The sequence below is a fragment of the Tetrao urogallus genome (assembly GCF_951394365.1).
Source record: "Tetrao urogallus genome assembly, chromosome: 3".
NCBI lineage: Eukaryota > Metazoa > Chordata > Aves > Galliformes > Phasianidae > Tetrao > Tetrao urogallus.
The window spans coordinates 45,785,224-45,801,553 of NC_136815.1; positions in this window are offsets into that span (position 1 = coordinate 45,785,224).

The window sequence follows — 16,330 nt, forward strand, 5'->3', positions numbered from 1 at the left end:
ACTAAGCAGGATGCGTGGCCTGTGCCCATCTCTCTGTCATTGTCCTTGTCACACTGAGAGGCAACTTACACTGTGGCATCAAGGCTGGCTAAAACAGACATTTGGAATGTACATGCAAAATTTTGAAAGAAAAAAAAAGGAGAGGAGAGGAGAGGAGAGGAGAGGAGAGGAGAGGAGAGGAGAGGAGAGGAGAGGAGAGGAGAGGAGAGGAGAGGAGAGGAGAGGAGAGGAGAGGAGAGGAGAGGAGAGGAGAGGAGAGGAGAGGAGAGGAGAGGAGAGGAGAGGAGAGGAGAGGAGAGGAGAGGAGAGGAGAGGAGAGGAGAGGAGAGGAGAGGAAAAGGGGAAAACTTGATGAAACTCAGTGGGCAACAGTGCAAGGATTTACAATTAGGCAAGAATAATCAGCTGAACATAGCAGGTGGGAAAAGGTTGGTTAAGCAACAATTCTGAGACTGAATCACTGTTAGTGAAAACAAAAAAGCAAACCTCATGTTGGAAGGAAAAAAGAGCATCTTTCTTAATAGAACAGAAGAAATTGTCCTTCTGTTCAGTGCATACACACACAGATCTAGCATGCCACCAGCCCTCAGGCACTGCTACCCTTGAATTATTCCACTCTGAACAGAGCAGTGACAGAGCTGTTTGTCCAGGGACAGAGATGATGCCTGTCCCATCCTTACAGGCCCTGGTCAGGGCATTGTGGATTGGGAGAGACCAGCACAGCTGCCAGCCTGGCGGCTCCCTATCCTAGAGCGCCGATAGGGAAGATAGGCCTATTTGAAGACCATTTAGAGTATCTGTGTTATCCCCGAAAATATGTCCTGAGGGACATTCTCTCCTTTCCTCGACAATGAAGGTGACTGTGCTGATCATGGCCAGATAAGCATATTTGGTGCCTAAGTTTTTATGATCTCCAAAATGTCCTGTCTTGTGTGTGCTGCACTCCACCCATTGCTAGCCGTCACTGCCCCTGTCAAGGCAGATTTTGGGGGTCAGCTGCTACGTTTACTTTGCCCCAGCCAAAAAAAAAAAAAAAAACCACAACAATTTTAACCATATGACAGCTGTCTCCTGCTTTGTTCACACAGCTTGCCCAGGAAGGCCTCCTGCTACACCTTTCTACCCAAGGTGCAATAAGTCAGGGCTGGGTGTGATGGGATTTACCAGGAATAGCCCTGAGCCTCTGGAGCAGGCAGCCAGCAGACCACTCTCCCTGCACACAGGCCCCCCAAGCACAGCATTGAAATCCTTATCGGGACAATGCACATTTTTTGCTGGAGGTGGCAAAATGCCCAGGGGCTGCCAAGCTGCCAAGCTTTCAGCTAAAAATACCAAAAGACACATTTCGGCCATTAAAGAAAAGAGTTCTAGCTACAATGGAAATTACATGAACAAAGACAGGCAAAAGAGACAGAGGAATGAGATAGGACATGGGCTGCCCTCACAGGTCGAGGCAGTGGCAGTGGACTGCAGTTATGCATGTCCCCAGAGTGATGAGCAGTGAAAATCCTCATCCACAGCCAAGAAGTATGTCATCTTCTTGGAGATCCCCATATGGGTGGAGGGGTCTGAGGCTTTTGGGAGCCCTGAACAATGGCAGGTCGTTCACTGACTTCCCCGACTTTCATCAAAGCTAACCTCCATTAAACATAGCTGGTTATGTTTTATCAGTATTGCAAAGGAAAGGCACCAAATTTGGGTGTGTAGAAAGGGATTTAAATTTGTGAGAGTCAGGACAGGCGAGCACATTTTGTTTTTATTTTTAACATACTGCCTCTGTGTTTAAACTGCAGGAGAACCAAGGAACCTTCACCAACACAAAGTGTACTTCCCACTGACCTTGCAGATAACTGCAAACCAAAACACTCAGCCCTCTAATTGCTGTTCCTGATTGAGCTTTACAAGATTGAGCTAAATTTAACGAGGAGGAGGAGGAAGGTCACTCTGAAAATCTTTCCAAACATTTCTCTTCAGTGGCGGAAGGGAGGGTTAAGGTGCAGGAAGACTCTACAGGCACAAGGACCTGCTGGATCAGCCTCCTTGGCCAGAGATCCATTACTGTCCCACACCACCCTGCTCCTTCTCCATCAATCCCATAACATTCCCACATCGTGACAAGGATGTGAGGTGGCGCTGGGATGTACCATGAATGGATGTGCCACCCATTGTAATGCCAAAGGGCTTTTTTTTTTTAATTGAATTTGTTTATTTTTTCTGTCCCTCCCAGCCTGGTATGTTCCATGCTCGCGATTTTTCAGGGGAAGCAGATGTAGCTCTGACTCCAGTCATCGTCGCAGCACTTAATTTTATTAGACTTTTTAGGCAACAAACTCTCAGCACCTTTCACAAACCACATCCACCAGCCAGCCTCAAATTGATCAAGATGAGCATTTAGGAGAGGTGAAACACCTGATAAATTAACATTTGCATTAAGTAGATCTGGGCTGATTCCACTGGCTGAATAATTTGTGTGTGAGGCATTGAGGCTACAGTTAAAGGTGAGCAGAAATAATTATTCAGATTATTTTTCCAACTGAGCCAGCTTGGAAGAGGAGGAACCTTCCTGTCTTGTAAGTCACAGAGGCAGCAGGGCTGGTGGTCTCCTTCCAAGTTTCATGTGAAAACAGGGTATATGATTGCAGCAAACAGAAGTGTGTAGCTGATGATGACGCTGCTGATTTCCAATCTGGTGTGAACACAGTGAAGTGAATTCTGGATAAAGAGAAAGTCTGCTGTGATGCCTATCTGGATGGCACGCTTTTATGTGTTACTGTGAGAGAAATGCAACATCCTGTACCTTATAAGCATTAGCAGTAAAAAGAAGGCCCAGGCAGAGGCAAGAACAGATTTATCTAATGCATCCTGAGGTCTAGCCAGCAAGACATTCAATCTATGGTTTCAGTTAAGGAGGAGATAGGAGGGTTCATCCTACTGAGCAAAATACAGTCACTCTGTAACACTTCCTGACACTTCAGCCCTGAAAACAAGGGATTCCCAGTCTGTCCCTTGGCTTGCTCTAAGCTGGTGCTGGGATAACGCACCTGGTGCTGGGATGAAGCAGTGGAGCCCGCCCAAATGGGGCAGTGGTTCCCCTGCTTTGCTGGTGGGACACAACAAGGTAAGGGTCAGTACAGAGCTGCTGGGTCCCATGTTTGCTGCTGGGATGTCTCTGTCACTCAAAGCACTGAAAAACCTCTCCTTTCAGTGTGCTCTGCCTTTTCCAGGCTAACAGGTAATTTTTCCATGTCAGCAGCAATTTCCATGCTAATACAATATACAGGACATGGGCAGGAGTGGCTTAGAGACATCATGCTGACATCAAGCTGGTTGACACAAAGTGAGCTTAAAGCTGTTTCCATAGCAGGACCTTCATTTGCACCTCGGCCAGTATGCACCAGGCTCGCAGTTAGCAGTTGGGTTTAATCCTTTTACTCCTTGTGTGAAGGAATGCGCACTCACTGGCAGCTCTCCTCAGCTCAGACTCATCCTCCTCTCCTCCAGAGGTAAAAAGTTCACGGGATGATAGGTACATGGAGAAGCATCTGTGGGCTATGGGATGAGAGCCCTCTCACCCCAGGCTGGCCGTATACGGGCTTTACGTAGCTCCAGTCCAGGACAAAGAGAGCCCATGAGGCTGCTGGGATTTGTGCTTATCTGTGGCTGGGACAGGAAACGTCCCACACCACAATAACCTGAACTCCACCTTATGTCAGCAAGCCCTACAAACAGAAGGACCCGGCTGTGGGCTTTTGCACAGCCTGGTACTGTACACCATAGCCTGCTCACATGGTGAGCTGACGGAAAAATAACACGGCCGTCCTGTGCTGATGGCCAGCAGATAACCGCTCGCCCCTCTCAGGCGGGTATTGTTTCCTTCCCACAGGCCTTCTTTCTGCCACCACTAAGCACACGATAAAGCTTTGGCTTTTTATAGGGCTTGTTTGAGTTTGTGCTGATTTCAATGCAGTCATTCAAAACTAACATGCTTGGTGAATTGTTAATTCAAGTTCCCTGGAACACGGCAGCTAGGGAAAATGTAAAGACTATTCTTAACCAGTTAGTGCCGGGTGGGAGTTCCCACTGCTGCTGGCACCACGGTGAGAGTCACTCCAGCCCTCCACTCGCAGTTTCAGAGCCAGGGCTGGAAAGGAAGGAAAGGAGTACAAGCAGATGTAAGGAGTGTTATTTCAGGTTCTAAGCTGCTATTTCTTGCCAATGTTACATCCACATGTGGCTTGAGATAGAAAAGACCTGCAGAACCTTTCAGACCCCAAACCTTGTGTTTGCTGTTCCCTAAAGTGCCAACAATGATTTTAGATGATTTGCCTAATGCTTGGCGTGTTACAACAACATCCTGGGCCACCTTCTAACCACCTCTCCCCTTACTGCAGAACACAAATGTGGTCTGCACATCTGGGAACTCTTTGGCAGGTAGGGACAGAGGTGAAATGTGGGACACCAGATTTTGGGTTTTGGTTTTGTAATGGGATGGTCTAACATCCCATGGCCTTTGCGAGAAAGCATAGCACAGGTGCTCTGACCATAGATGGTCCATCTCTTTCATGGCATGAGTACAGATCTTTACCTTTACTCTGTGTTCTCTACACTATTTCCAGCCTCAGAACTCTTTCAGCAAAATTAAAAGGATAACAAGAGCTTTGCAGCACAAGGTATCTGTCGAATGCTTCTTCCCATCTGTCAAGTTCCACAAAGGCTACTGTGAAGAGTCCTTTTTCCAGCGCAGGTAGCTCTTTACAGCTGCTCTATGTTTTTCACTGGGTTACCTGCAGAAGCTTCTTGTGTTTCTACTGTTTGTGAATTGCGTTTCTTTTTGCTGTGCTCTCTCCTTGCCACATTCGCCACACTCACCATAACTCATTGCACACTGCATCTCTGTCTCCCGAGAAGAGGTTAATTTTGGTTGACTGAAATATGCAGTGGGGACATGAGAGAATCTCCCATCCTTGTAGTTATGTGCTTCTGCTCTTTTCCAAAGCCAAACAATAAAATAAAACTGGGAAAGAAACATCAATGTCTCCGCTCTGTCAACATGGGCAGCAATGTTACTTGTCAACATCAGTGTGCCCAAAGGTTTGGTTTGCTGCTGCTGCTCGAATTGTGGAACAACCAGGATGGCTTTGTGAGCCTGGGAACATGCAAAATTCCAATGAGAAGCAGCCCCTGGCCTGAGGAGCCGCAGCACTGTTAGATAGACAGACAGGGAGAAGTCACGGAGACAGCGGTGCTGGGATGAGAAGTAATTAATCCCAGGCTTCTGCTATTGGAGGGCTTTCCAGGGCCCTGAGTTGCTCACTAAAGCAGACACCAACTTTAAGGAGATTTTATAGTCCCTTTTACTTGATCAGTGAACGTTTAAGGCAATATTTTGACATCCCTGCATTGATTTTACTCTGGCATATATCTGGTATATCTCTGGCAAACCATTTTTGCTGCAGCACCAGCTCATTGAGCAAACAGGTTCAAGCTGATCTGATGCCTCTCAGTTTTAGAGTCCTTCCTGGAGATGCTCTTGTCTACCTGAAGGACAGCTTTACCCTGGTGTGATTTGAGACAATGTACATTTCTTCTATTTGTGTCATGGTTTCCCCATTCCTTTGAATGCTCAGGTATTTCATCCCTCTCCTCCTTTCTCTTTGTAAGACAAATTTCACCTATGTATTGCCACCCCCCCCGAACCTCTGAAGACAGATTCCTCTACCCAAGGGTGCTGCTTCACATGGGCAGCAAGCAAGGTGCCAGAGGCTGGAAAAGGCCTCATACAAAGTCTCTAGCTCTAAAAGCTCTGTGAGTCAGGCCACAGGAAAAACATTTACCTGTGTGACCATTGCCCCTGCATGGCAGTGGCCAAATCGTAGCATGGGCAGTTCTTCTCCACATCACAGGGGGTTTCAGTGTGCACATGAAGCAGAGACCCTGTGATCCCCACCTTGAGGGCATTTATTGAAGTGTTAGCATGTGGGTGCAGTTTGCTAGGTTCTTCTGACCCCATCTGAGTACAGTAAGCTCCTCCAACCAGAGAGACATGACTCAGATGAACATGCTGGCCTGGGAATTTATGAGCTGAGGCTGAGAGAATCCCCTGGCCAAGGATGGTTTGACCATGACAGTTCGGAGCCTACTAGAACTGATAAAATCACAGAATTGTTTGAATTGGAAGGGAACCCTAAAGGTCATCCAGTCCAACTCCTGTGCAGTGAGCAGGGGTACATACAGATAGATCAGGTTCTTAGAGCCTGATCCAGCCTGACCTTGAATGCCTCCAAGGATGGGGCATAGTCTCCAAGTACAGAGCATATGTTGTGGCTGTCGCTCCTACCTCCAGCCCAGAGGCACAAGTATAGGCTTAGCACTGCAGAAGGATGAAGACAGAGGGATGGAGAGGCCTTGGATTAAATCACACTCAGAGGAGGGAAGACCCTGTGCAACAAACATGGCCAGCACAGTGTCTCTGTCAAGGCAGAATGGTCTGTCCATCTCCCTGTTCTGGTCACTGCCAGCAAGTTTTGCCCTCTATGAATATTCCTCCTCATTTCCCTGAATAAAGGCAATTCTCTCCAAGCTGTTTAAACTAACAGCAGCACAATTCACAGCCAGTGGCTTTGGCCACTTTGTGTTCATTTGCTCAATCAACATTCGCCCCCTGGTAAGTAACTTTCAGAGAAAACTGTCACTGGCAGACAATGGGCTGGCAGTTAGCGGCAGCAGTTTTGTGTCTAAATGTTTGCAGACCCTTGGGTAAAATGTCTCAGCCCACATTTAAAAGGATGGCTGCCTCCCTGCCTTCTCCTGCTCCATATGCCACCACGGTGCATGAGGCACCTCCAGCAGGGGACACAGGAGGGGACAGGGCTGCACTGCTGATGCGGGCCGGGCCTGCGGTGCTGCCTGGAAGCAGGCCTGGCAAAGTCGGCAGCCCCACTTTGAAACACTGCTACGAGCACCAGCACTCAGCTGGCAGCCGCATCATCCCCAAACCTCGGAGCTTCATGAGAATAATTTGCCTCCCCCTCTGCGGCTCACTTAAAACATTTGTTTTGACAATGAAAGCCATCATTAATTCCACTCATTGATTTATTTTTCCTAAAAGCCCATTGTTACTGCTTAAATGTGCATGATAACTTGCCATTTGAGATACCAGCGAGTGGTTTATAGGCTTGTCTAGCAGAAAAAGGCATGTCGGTTTACAGATGGGCTACTCAACGTGCCTTCTTCATGGCAGTGTCCTTATTTTGCTTTGAAAGTAAAGCTCGGTATTGTTTAAACTTGAGACAAATCATTGCTTTCTTTAACTGACACGATTTTCTCACACAGCGAGGAGCTAACATCTCCCAGTTTGCTCGTGCCATACAAGTACCCTATCTCAGCAGATCATCCAGAAGCTGCTGTCAGATTACAAACTCCCTCTTACCCTTCTAATGTGGATGAGACCTCAAAATGCTGTCATGCGTCTTGTGACTGTGGTGGAGAAGCAGCCAAAAATTATGTAGCAACAAATATTCTTGGTGTAATTGTTTCAAACATTTCTATGTGTTTCTGTAGAAATTCTCCAACCCTTTCCCTTTGGGCTGTGTCTCTACCCAAGCTGCAACAAACAATCTCTGACAAAACCTTCTGTGTCCCCCCATTCCCTCTCTCCTCTCATCTGGGCACTTGAATTAAAAGTTCACCCTGTTCCTTGCAGATAGATATGTAGTATTATTTTTCACCTCCCCCTGCTAGCCTTCCTTTGAGTCTTTCCATGGATCCACATGAGGTAAAGGACCCCAGATGAGCCACAAGAGCAGGCTTGATGTCCAGGCATTGGCAGGACATTCACCACATGCATATCTAGGCAAAGCACAGTGCAACCATAGAGCTGGTTTGCAGCTTGAATAAGAAATAACAGATCCTGCAGAGGATGGGCTCTTTCTTTGCACTAGGTTAGTGCAAAGACTTGGTCAGGAATGCAAACAAGAATTGGTACAGAAAGGCAAAAATGCTTTTAACTAATATAGACCCATCATATTCTTTCATCTCAAGTACTGTATTCAGTTTTGCCCCCCCCCTACCCCCCCCCCCCCCCCACAAGAAAGACACTTTCCCAATAAACTTGTGGTGCATCACTGAGGGACATGGTTAGTGGGCATGGTGGAGATGATTTGACAGTTGGGCTAGATGGTCTTAGAGGTCTTTTCCAACCTTTATGATTCTACGTTCCTATGTTTCTATGATTTTCCAGTGTCTTATACATAGACATTTGTGAATGAGATAGTTCTACTGAAGTTAGAAAAACAAAACTAGAAAGTGTTTTGTCTTCAGCTTACTGGCTCCTTTCTTAATGCTGTACAAGTCAGCTGGCATTCTTCATTGTATGATACCACATGAAACCTAAGAAGAAAACAAAACACCGGTAATTCTTTGCTGTATGATAATAATTGGTGAGCTGCTGGCTGGTTCGTAGCCAGCACACGCTGACCAGAGTGACAGAAGGACTATCCCTGGAGTGCTCATGGAGAGGGCAGGCGCAGCTGAGCTTCTGCAGTGCAGCAGTTTTGAAACCTATGTGGACACAGGCATGCCATCCCTGGAGTTTTATGGGAACCCTTCCATCAAATCTCCCTACTTTTGCATCCCAGGAAATAGAAGAAGGCATTTGTAGCCTACTTGGCTGAACCAAGAAGCTTGAGATGCAGATCTAAGGATTCAGAGGTCCCAAAGAGAAAATGAAGAGTGTCTCAGGAATTCCTCTGTTTCTTCAGATTTTGAGTCATCTCCAGCAATCCCAGCCAGATCTGATTTCTGCACCTCTGGCAGTGGGCTCTGGCAGTGCGATCAGGCAGCCTGACTGGGCCTAACTGCCTCCTATCAGATGATGGGGATCCAGGATTTACACAGCTTGAGAAATCCTGCCTGGTGTCCACCCCCATCATCTCCCACTCCCCATCTCTGGGGGTCCTTCCCTGGGGATGTCCCTGGGGGTGTCCTTGGGCTCAGTCCCTGCACACCCTGCCTTTTGGGAAGGCAAATATGCAACCAAAAGATCCAGGCTGAGGGCAGCATGACCTTCGAGCGACCCTTCGCCTGACCCAGCACTGGTCACTCTCACCGGCAGGTTTGTTTATCTTGGGACCAGGAGGCTCCCGGCCCCACAGCACCGTGCTGCCTCCCGTCAGCCCTGCTTAGAAAGGCATAGCAAGATGTGGGGTTTGGTTTCAGGCCCCTTCCGTCAGGCCTGTGCTGGAAAGGGGCACAGAGATCTCATGGGCGGCTGCATTTAGTGACCCATGGAGGATGATATTCTCCCATGCAATGCCTGGTTTGAGTGAAAATCTCAGGGTAACCCTGAACTACCCAGATTCTTGGTTAGAGTACAACTGTCCTACTGAAACAAACAAACAAACAAACAAACAAAAAAACTGCTGCTTTGATCTGCAAGACCTCACACTAGGCAGGCAGCTGTGGCTTGAGCAATACGCTCTCGAACAGTAACTCTGGGCCCAACCCTTACAGGCTGCAGGGTTTCGGACACTGCCCAAGAGGGGCTTTAGCCTTTCACCATGCTCAGGGGAAGCATCATCCAGGGGTTTCCCTTCATTTGGCCAGAGCTGCAGCAGGAGGTGCAGAAGCACAGGGTGCTTTTTTGTCTTACTGTAGGAGAGCAGGGGGCCCGAGGGGCAGCGGGACACATCACTTGGGGAATGTCTGCTATCCCAAAGGGACTGGAAACAGCCCATCTGAAATATGCAGAGCCATTATCAGGCCCGGCTTAAATAAACTTTACTGTCCATTCAGTGATCAACCTCCCTGGGAGCCGCTGGCTCCATTCGTCACTGTCACCTTTTCAAAGTGACTGTGATGACGGTTCATGATCATTAACTAGTAATGGTGTGCTTTGCATTAACAGGAGAGCACATCAAACGGGCAGACTTGCAAGTCGAGAGTTAACTAAATTATATAATAAACGTTCTCCAGCTAACCATGTACAGATGGCGACAAAAGGTGGAACAAAGTGGCGGGCAGGAGAGAGCAGGGACGGGGCACAGTGGGAGGCAGTGTGTGGTAGGGGGCCTGCAGTGCTGCCCAGCTGCTCCTGAGATGCTATTAATTACAATTAACAAAATGTGGCTCTCTGTGTGGATGGACCAGAGCTGCTACAACGGCAAGGATGTAGCAGGGTTTTACAGAGCTGCCATGAACAGGATTTTTGACAGTTTTGTCTTTTTTCTCAAAGGCGGCTGCGCCGGCATGTGTAGTGGGCAGTCTGGATGGGAAAGATTCAATAGTGAAAAGATGCGGACACGAGAAGGGAGATTTCAAAGGAAGATTCCTTCTTCATGGGGAAGAACAGGGATGGCTCATCACCATTTCCTGCTGGCACAGAGCTCCAAGCACAGGACCCTGTCCCTCTGTTGTCTGCTGGGGGAGATCAGCTCTCAAGAGCTTGGGAGGCCAGAGCTCCTCACAGTGCTCCCAATGCAATCCCTGCTGGCTGAGAAACATCAAAAAAGTAAAAAAAAAAAAAAAAGTAAAAAACAAAACAAAAAAAAATTTTTTTTTCAATCTATTCAGTAGCAGAAAAGGCAAAAAATCCCCATAAATCATATTAGCGCACTTTATTATATTATGCTTGTAAGAAGATCTTACACACAAACAAAGAATGATGCCTGAAGTTGAGGCTTTAGATCCATAATTCAGCTCTTAAGGAAATGGAAAAACATTTTAACTGGGACTTCAGTGAGAGCTGACGGACTCTCAGGGCTTTTGCAGAAATCCAGCCTAAGCCCCCTGCAGTGAACCGGTCTCCTGCCACAGGCTGTTTAGACACTTATCTATACACTGAAGGGCTTTAGGTTTAGGCAGCCACTTTTTAACCTCTCAACATTTCAAATGAGCACACAGTCACAGTCAGGGTGGCTGATTCAGAAATTGAACAAAAAAATTGTCTTCCTTCAATTAACCAAATCTCTGCCCCTTCAGCAACTGCTCAGATGATGATCAGTTGCCATGCTCCCATGCCAGGGGTATAGAAAAAAGTCACAGGAAAAGGAACCCATTCCTAGCTTTTATCATGAGTGGGTAGCTGTTAGGGCAGGGAAGAATGCCTGCCCTTCTTTACAGTTCCTCTCCTAGACATGCTTCAGTCTGCACTTCAAGAGCTGACACCCATGAATGGTGCAGGAAACATTCACAGACATATATTTTCAGAAAACACTGATTTTCAGTGCTAAAATCATTGTGACAGAGGGATGATCACCTCCCTGCTCCTACTGGCTGTGGAGTGTCACCTTCTTGGCCATCTGAGCACACTGTTGGCCGAATGCTGACCAACGCCCCCAGGACTTTTTCTTCCATGCAGGACTTTTTCTTCCATGAAGACTTTTTCTTCCAGCTACTTTGTCCCAAGCCTGTAGTGATGCCTGGGGTTGTTGTGACTAAAATGCAGGACCCAACACTTGGTCTTGTTGAACTATATTCCACTGGCCTCAGCCCAGCTATCCAATCTATCCAGATACCTCTGTAGGGCCTTCCTATCTGCTGGCAGATCAACACTTCTTCCCAACTTGGTATAATCTGTAAACTTACTGAAAGTGCACTCAATCCCCTCAGCCAGTCTTCCTTCGTCTATCTTGTGTTGTAAGTTTGGGTGGAAGATGCTGCATGATTTGGGTCTTTTACAATACCACAATTCTGAGCACCTATGCGCTCTGTTTATTGATGGCAAAAGAGCAAAATAAACAGCTGTCAGGCACAAAGGTGAAATATCAAGTGATACTAACAAATAAAATTGGGAGGCACAGGTATAATAACACCCTCTTAAAGGCTCAGGAGAGAGACACTGTTTCCCCACAGCTGCCCCTTTCTTCCATAAGCTGCAGCGATGGAAGGCAATGTCTAAGCTCAAGTCCACCTGCTGTCTCCCATCCGCTCTTCAGAACCTGCCAGGCTCACAGCTGGGCTCCACCATCCACCCAGCACAACACAGTGGCCCCGCTGGGGACCACATCAGGACACCAGCATGCATCATCCTACCAGGGATGGTGCCTTTCGGGAATCAGATAGGATGAAACAGCCACATTATTTTCTCAGGAGATTTATATCACTCATGGGATATTGCTTAACAGATCTTTCTGTCCCTCTTCCTTGGCCCTAAAACAATGCTTATGACAGAACAGAAAGGCTGAAAGCTGCAATTGCTTTATGATTTGTTCTTTTATATATGCAGATGGTACAGAAACTTTTAAAATAACAACCAACCCTGGGAACACAGAAAGCGAAGGAGGCAACGCAGCCAAGGACTTTTAGTCCTATTGAGGATGTGTCAGCTCACACAAGTCCCCGCAGGACTGCTCTCAGCCTCTGCTCCCTCCCCTTGTTCTGTAGTGTTTATTTGGATGGCAAGCACGTTGTGGGGCAGGAACTGGTTCTTTTGAACCGTTCACACTGCATCCAGCATAATGCGAACCCTATTTGCGCAGTCTTGTGGATGAGACATGTTGTATTTCAGTATCAACATCACTTTTCAAGCAACCCTAAAGCTGCTACCGAATGAAAGCTGATGGATTCAGATATACTTACAGCAAAAACAAACAAACAAGAAAAGAGCTCCATCAGGTTGCAATATTAGCCATATGCCCCATACAAGATTAACAAAGTTTCCGCACTTGTTCCTGAAAGTTTGTGCTGGGCTAAAGGTTGCCATATGCTCTAGGAATGTTCCACAAACACTGATGAGTAGCCATGAAAGTTGAAAACTTGAAGTTACTTCACAGGTGTAGGTGTTTATTTGCAGCTTCTACATTCTGTTTGCCCAGGTATATAGAGCATCCAATTGCTTAGTTACAAGAGATGTTAGCTTTTCTCATCACACATGACTAACTCATTTTCTACATACCACTTAAAGGAAAACGCAGATAAAAGTGCCTTTCAACAGGATTTCTTCTCCAGCGTGGCCTCTATGAACCTTTATGAGTTCAACAGCGGCTGGTCAGAAACAGAAGATCAAGAGCCATAGCCAGGTGGCCTTGAAAGGAAATGGAATGGAGTTTTTTGTTTGTTTGTTTGTTTGTTTGTTTAAAAAGAGGAAAACCAAAGTTTAATATTGCCAGGAACTGTTCCTGGCTGTGCTGGAAGGTCTGTATCTATCTGGCAAGAAGTTAACTCCTTCCTTACACCAGGCATCTTCCCTTGGCATTTGAACTGGGCAAAGACGTGGTAAAGAATGCTTTCCAAAAGTGCTTGGCTCTTTTAGGTGCCACAAAAGTTTCATTATAGAGTACAGATGAACATCATGGAATGTAGATCTGCAGAGACTCCATTTATACAACAAAATGTGCCTCTAAGTCTTTGAGAAGTGGAAACAGAGACAAAAGGAAGTGAAGGCAAGTAAATCCTAAGCATGAGCAGGATGGGGTTTCTACCAGAAATAGAAAGGAAATAGCCATCTTTGCCTGCCATTATCACCTGGGTGGAGCTGTGTCCAAACTGGCAGGCAGCTATCCTTCTCCATGCATTGCTCAAGATGTGGGGGAAGATGCCCCTCTGTGGGAATGTCTTCTCCTTCATAAACCTGTACAAAGAAACAGGCTGAGATGAGGCATGTCAAGATAAATGCAACATGAAAGTTCCCTTGAGGTACATAGGGGATTTCTTTTGTCCTTGCAAAGTGCAGACTCCAGAACACAAATCACAGAATATATTAAGATGCAAAAAACACTGGAAGTAAATCTGTAGCAACGGTGGAAGGCAGAATGGAAACTGAAACTTCTGACAGCATAATCTAGCCATTATTTAATGCTCTTCACTTAAACACTTAAAACTGGATGGGGAATTGGGTTCTTAATTGCATCAGAGTGCCCCCTGAGACACCTCTGTCTCTACCAGCTAAGTAGCTGGATACCCTCCCACAAAGTGCTTGTCTTAGCATCTCAGCACACAGCTACACCAAACAATTTGCACCTTCAGAAACAACTGTCCCCATCCATCCTTTCTTCCTTCTCCACAAAGAAGCAAGAAAAAAAGCAACAACCAGGCAGGAGAGGACAGCATGTGACAAATGCACTGCCCTAATGGTATGCAAAGGACAGGCTGCAAACAGGCAAGAGGCAAACCAGAAGAACAGCAAGCGCTACGGCTGGGAGGAAAGCTGTGCTGGCCACAGTCAGTTGCAGACCAGACCCTACAGCTGAATTACCTACCAGGGGCAAGTGCAAAACCATTATTTCAGGAAAAATGCTTCTAAAAATGAAATGGCAAGTGTAGTGCTGACTGGGAGGCAGGTCTGGTTAATATTATGAAGGGAACTAGCTCCCCTTCCCCCTCCTTGCTCAAGGGCCAGAGATTTGTGTGCAAAATAGCTCAAGCTTTTCCCTGTGGTCAAAGACCGGTGTTTTATTTATTTGGGGTCAGTACCATTGGACTTGTGTCACATTTTGCTGTGGTACTCCATTATTTAATAAAGTCCATGGACACCAGCCAATGCTGCTGCTCAACACAGACCACTTTCTGACACTGCACCTGGCCAACAGGATCAGTCCTATGGCAAGAAAAGGGGAACTAAAGGTCCAACAAGAAATTGTTTTTTAGCTTGAAGGAAAGAGATTTGTCAACCCTTGTAGCACTTTTTTTTTTTTTTTCCACTTAACTTGTGAGATGAATACAGCTGCCTGTGTCACAGAGCACTTCTGTGTGTATATCAAGTTGCTCTTAAATCTTTCTAAACAGCACACATCTCAGCAATGTCCCACTGCAACCAAAGCAATAATGTGCCCTTCCATGAGTCTTCAACTTCATTCTTCATGCAGGTCCTAAGAGAGACCCCTGGGACAGCTGCATGGCCACACCATCTCCAGCTCCCACCATGTCCTCCAGGTCCCCCACTGTCCTGTAGCCAAGTTAAACACCTCTCCTCAAAGCAAGGATGGCCACCAATGCTTCCCTCACATCTGCAGCTTCTTTTTTTCCCATTTTGCAGAACTGAATCTTCAGTAACATCCTCTTAGGGTGGAGATGTAGGAGAGCAAGACTATAAAACCATCCCAGATATAGCAGGGATTAAGATGTCATGAAAATGGGAACCTCTCTGCCTTCTTGACAAGAGCATTTCAAAGTGGCAGACAGAAGGTTTGGGAAAATAAACCTGGAGAATTAGGCAGGAGAAAATTAGATACTGTTGAAGTTCTGGAATACTTCCAAGTATTCAACCAGGTAATAGACTTGTTTAAATAAGTGGAAATAGTTAGAAAATGTTTGTTGCATTGTCTAGCTTCTCTTTCCTGGTCCAGATCCAGTCCAGGGATGATGACAGAAGTTTCTTCATGCATGAACTTGGAGAAAATCACCTACTGTAAAAATACAGCAAAACTTCACTGCACTGCAGAGGGAGTTTTTCAGCTGGCACATGTCTAACACTATCATGAGTTTCTGTTCTGCAGATAGCTTTGGGGAACTGCCTACATGACCCACTGCCAAATCAGCATCAGTGAAGTACCTGCAGAAATAAAGAAGTCAGCTAGATACGTGTAACAACACTTGCTGCTCTCCTTGTTGCTAGAATCCTTAAGGCTGTTGTGATCTGGATAACCCAAGCACAGATTTCTGCCAAAATATTACAAAGAGTTTCTGATTAAGTAGGTGTTACAGGAGAGCAGGTCCTACTGCCTCCCCAGCAGAAATCAACAAGTACATCAGAACTAAATATAAACATAATGGAATTTCATCTGAGATGCAGCACAGATTTCCTTCTTTCGGCATTTTAAGTCTATGTGGAAAAACTCATTAAACTCCACACAGGTTGAGATAATTAAGATCATTTTTCCTTCCTGATATCCAACTTTCATTTGGGATAAAGACTGCTGCTTGGATGCTTCAAAGACTTTCTTTTTCTCTGCAGCCCTGTATAACAATGCTCTTAGGAAGCATGGCTGTCTGCCTGTAAACACTGCATAAATATACATGGACTATAAATTCAGCACCTCTAAGGTTCCGTAGATATTTTCCTCTATTCAGAGGGATAGGAAAATGAGGTAGATAGCAGCTACTGGTTTCTCACAGAAGTGTTGGTTCAGAGACAACACAGATCTCGTAATCCTCATCAGTGTTCACAGGCTTCCAGATATTTCCCCTTATTCATGTTATGGATCAGAACTCAGCTGCAATATTTGCATAGTTCTGTAGTTAGCTCAGCATTCTATGGGATTGAGACTTGTGCAATTGGTTGCATTCAGCAAATTTTAACCAGATTTCACACACCAAACTCAAAGTCACAAAGTTCTACAAAACTCAAGAAAAATATGCAGCTATGTAAATGGAAAGAATAAGTGGGAGGGATGGA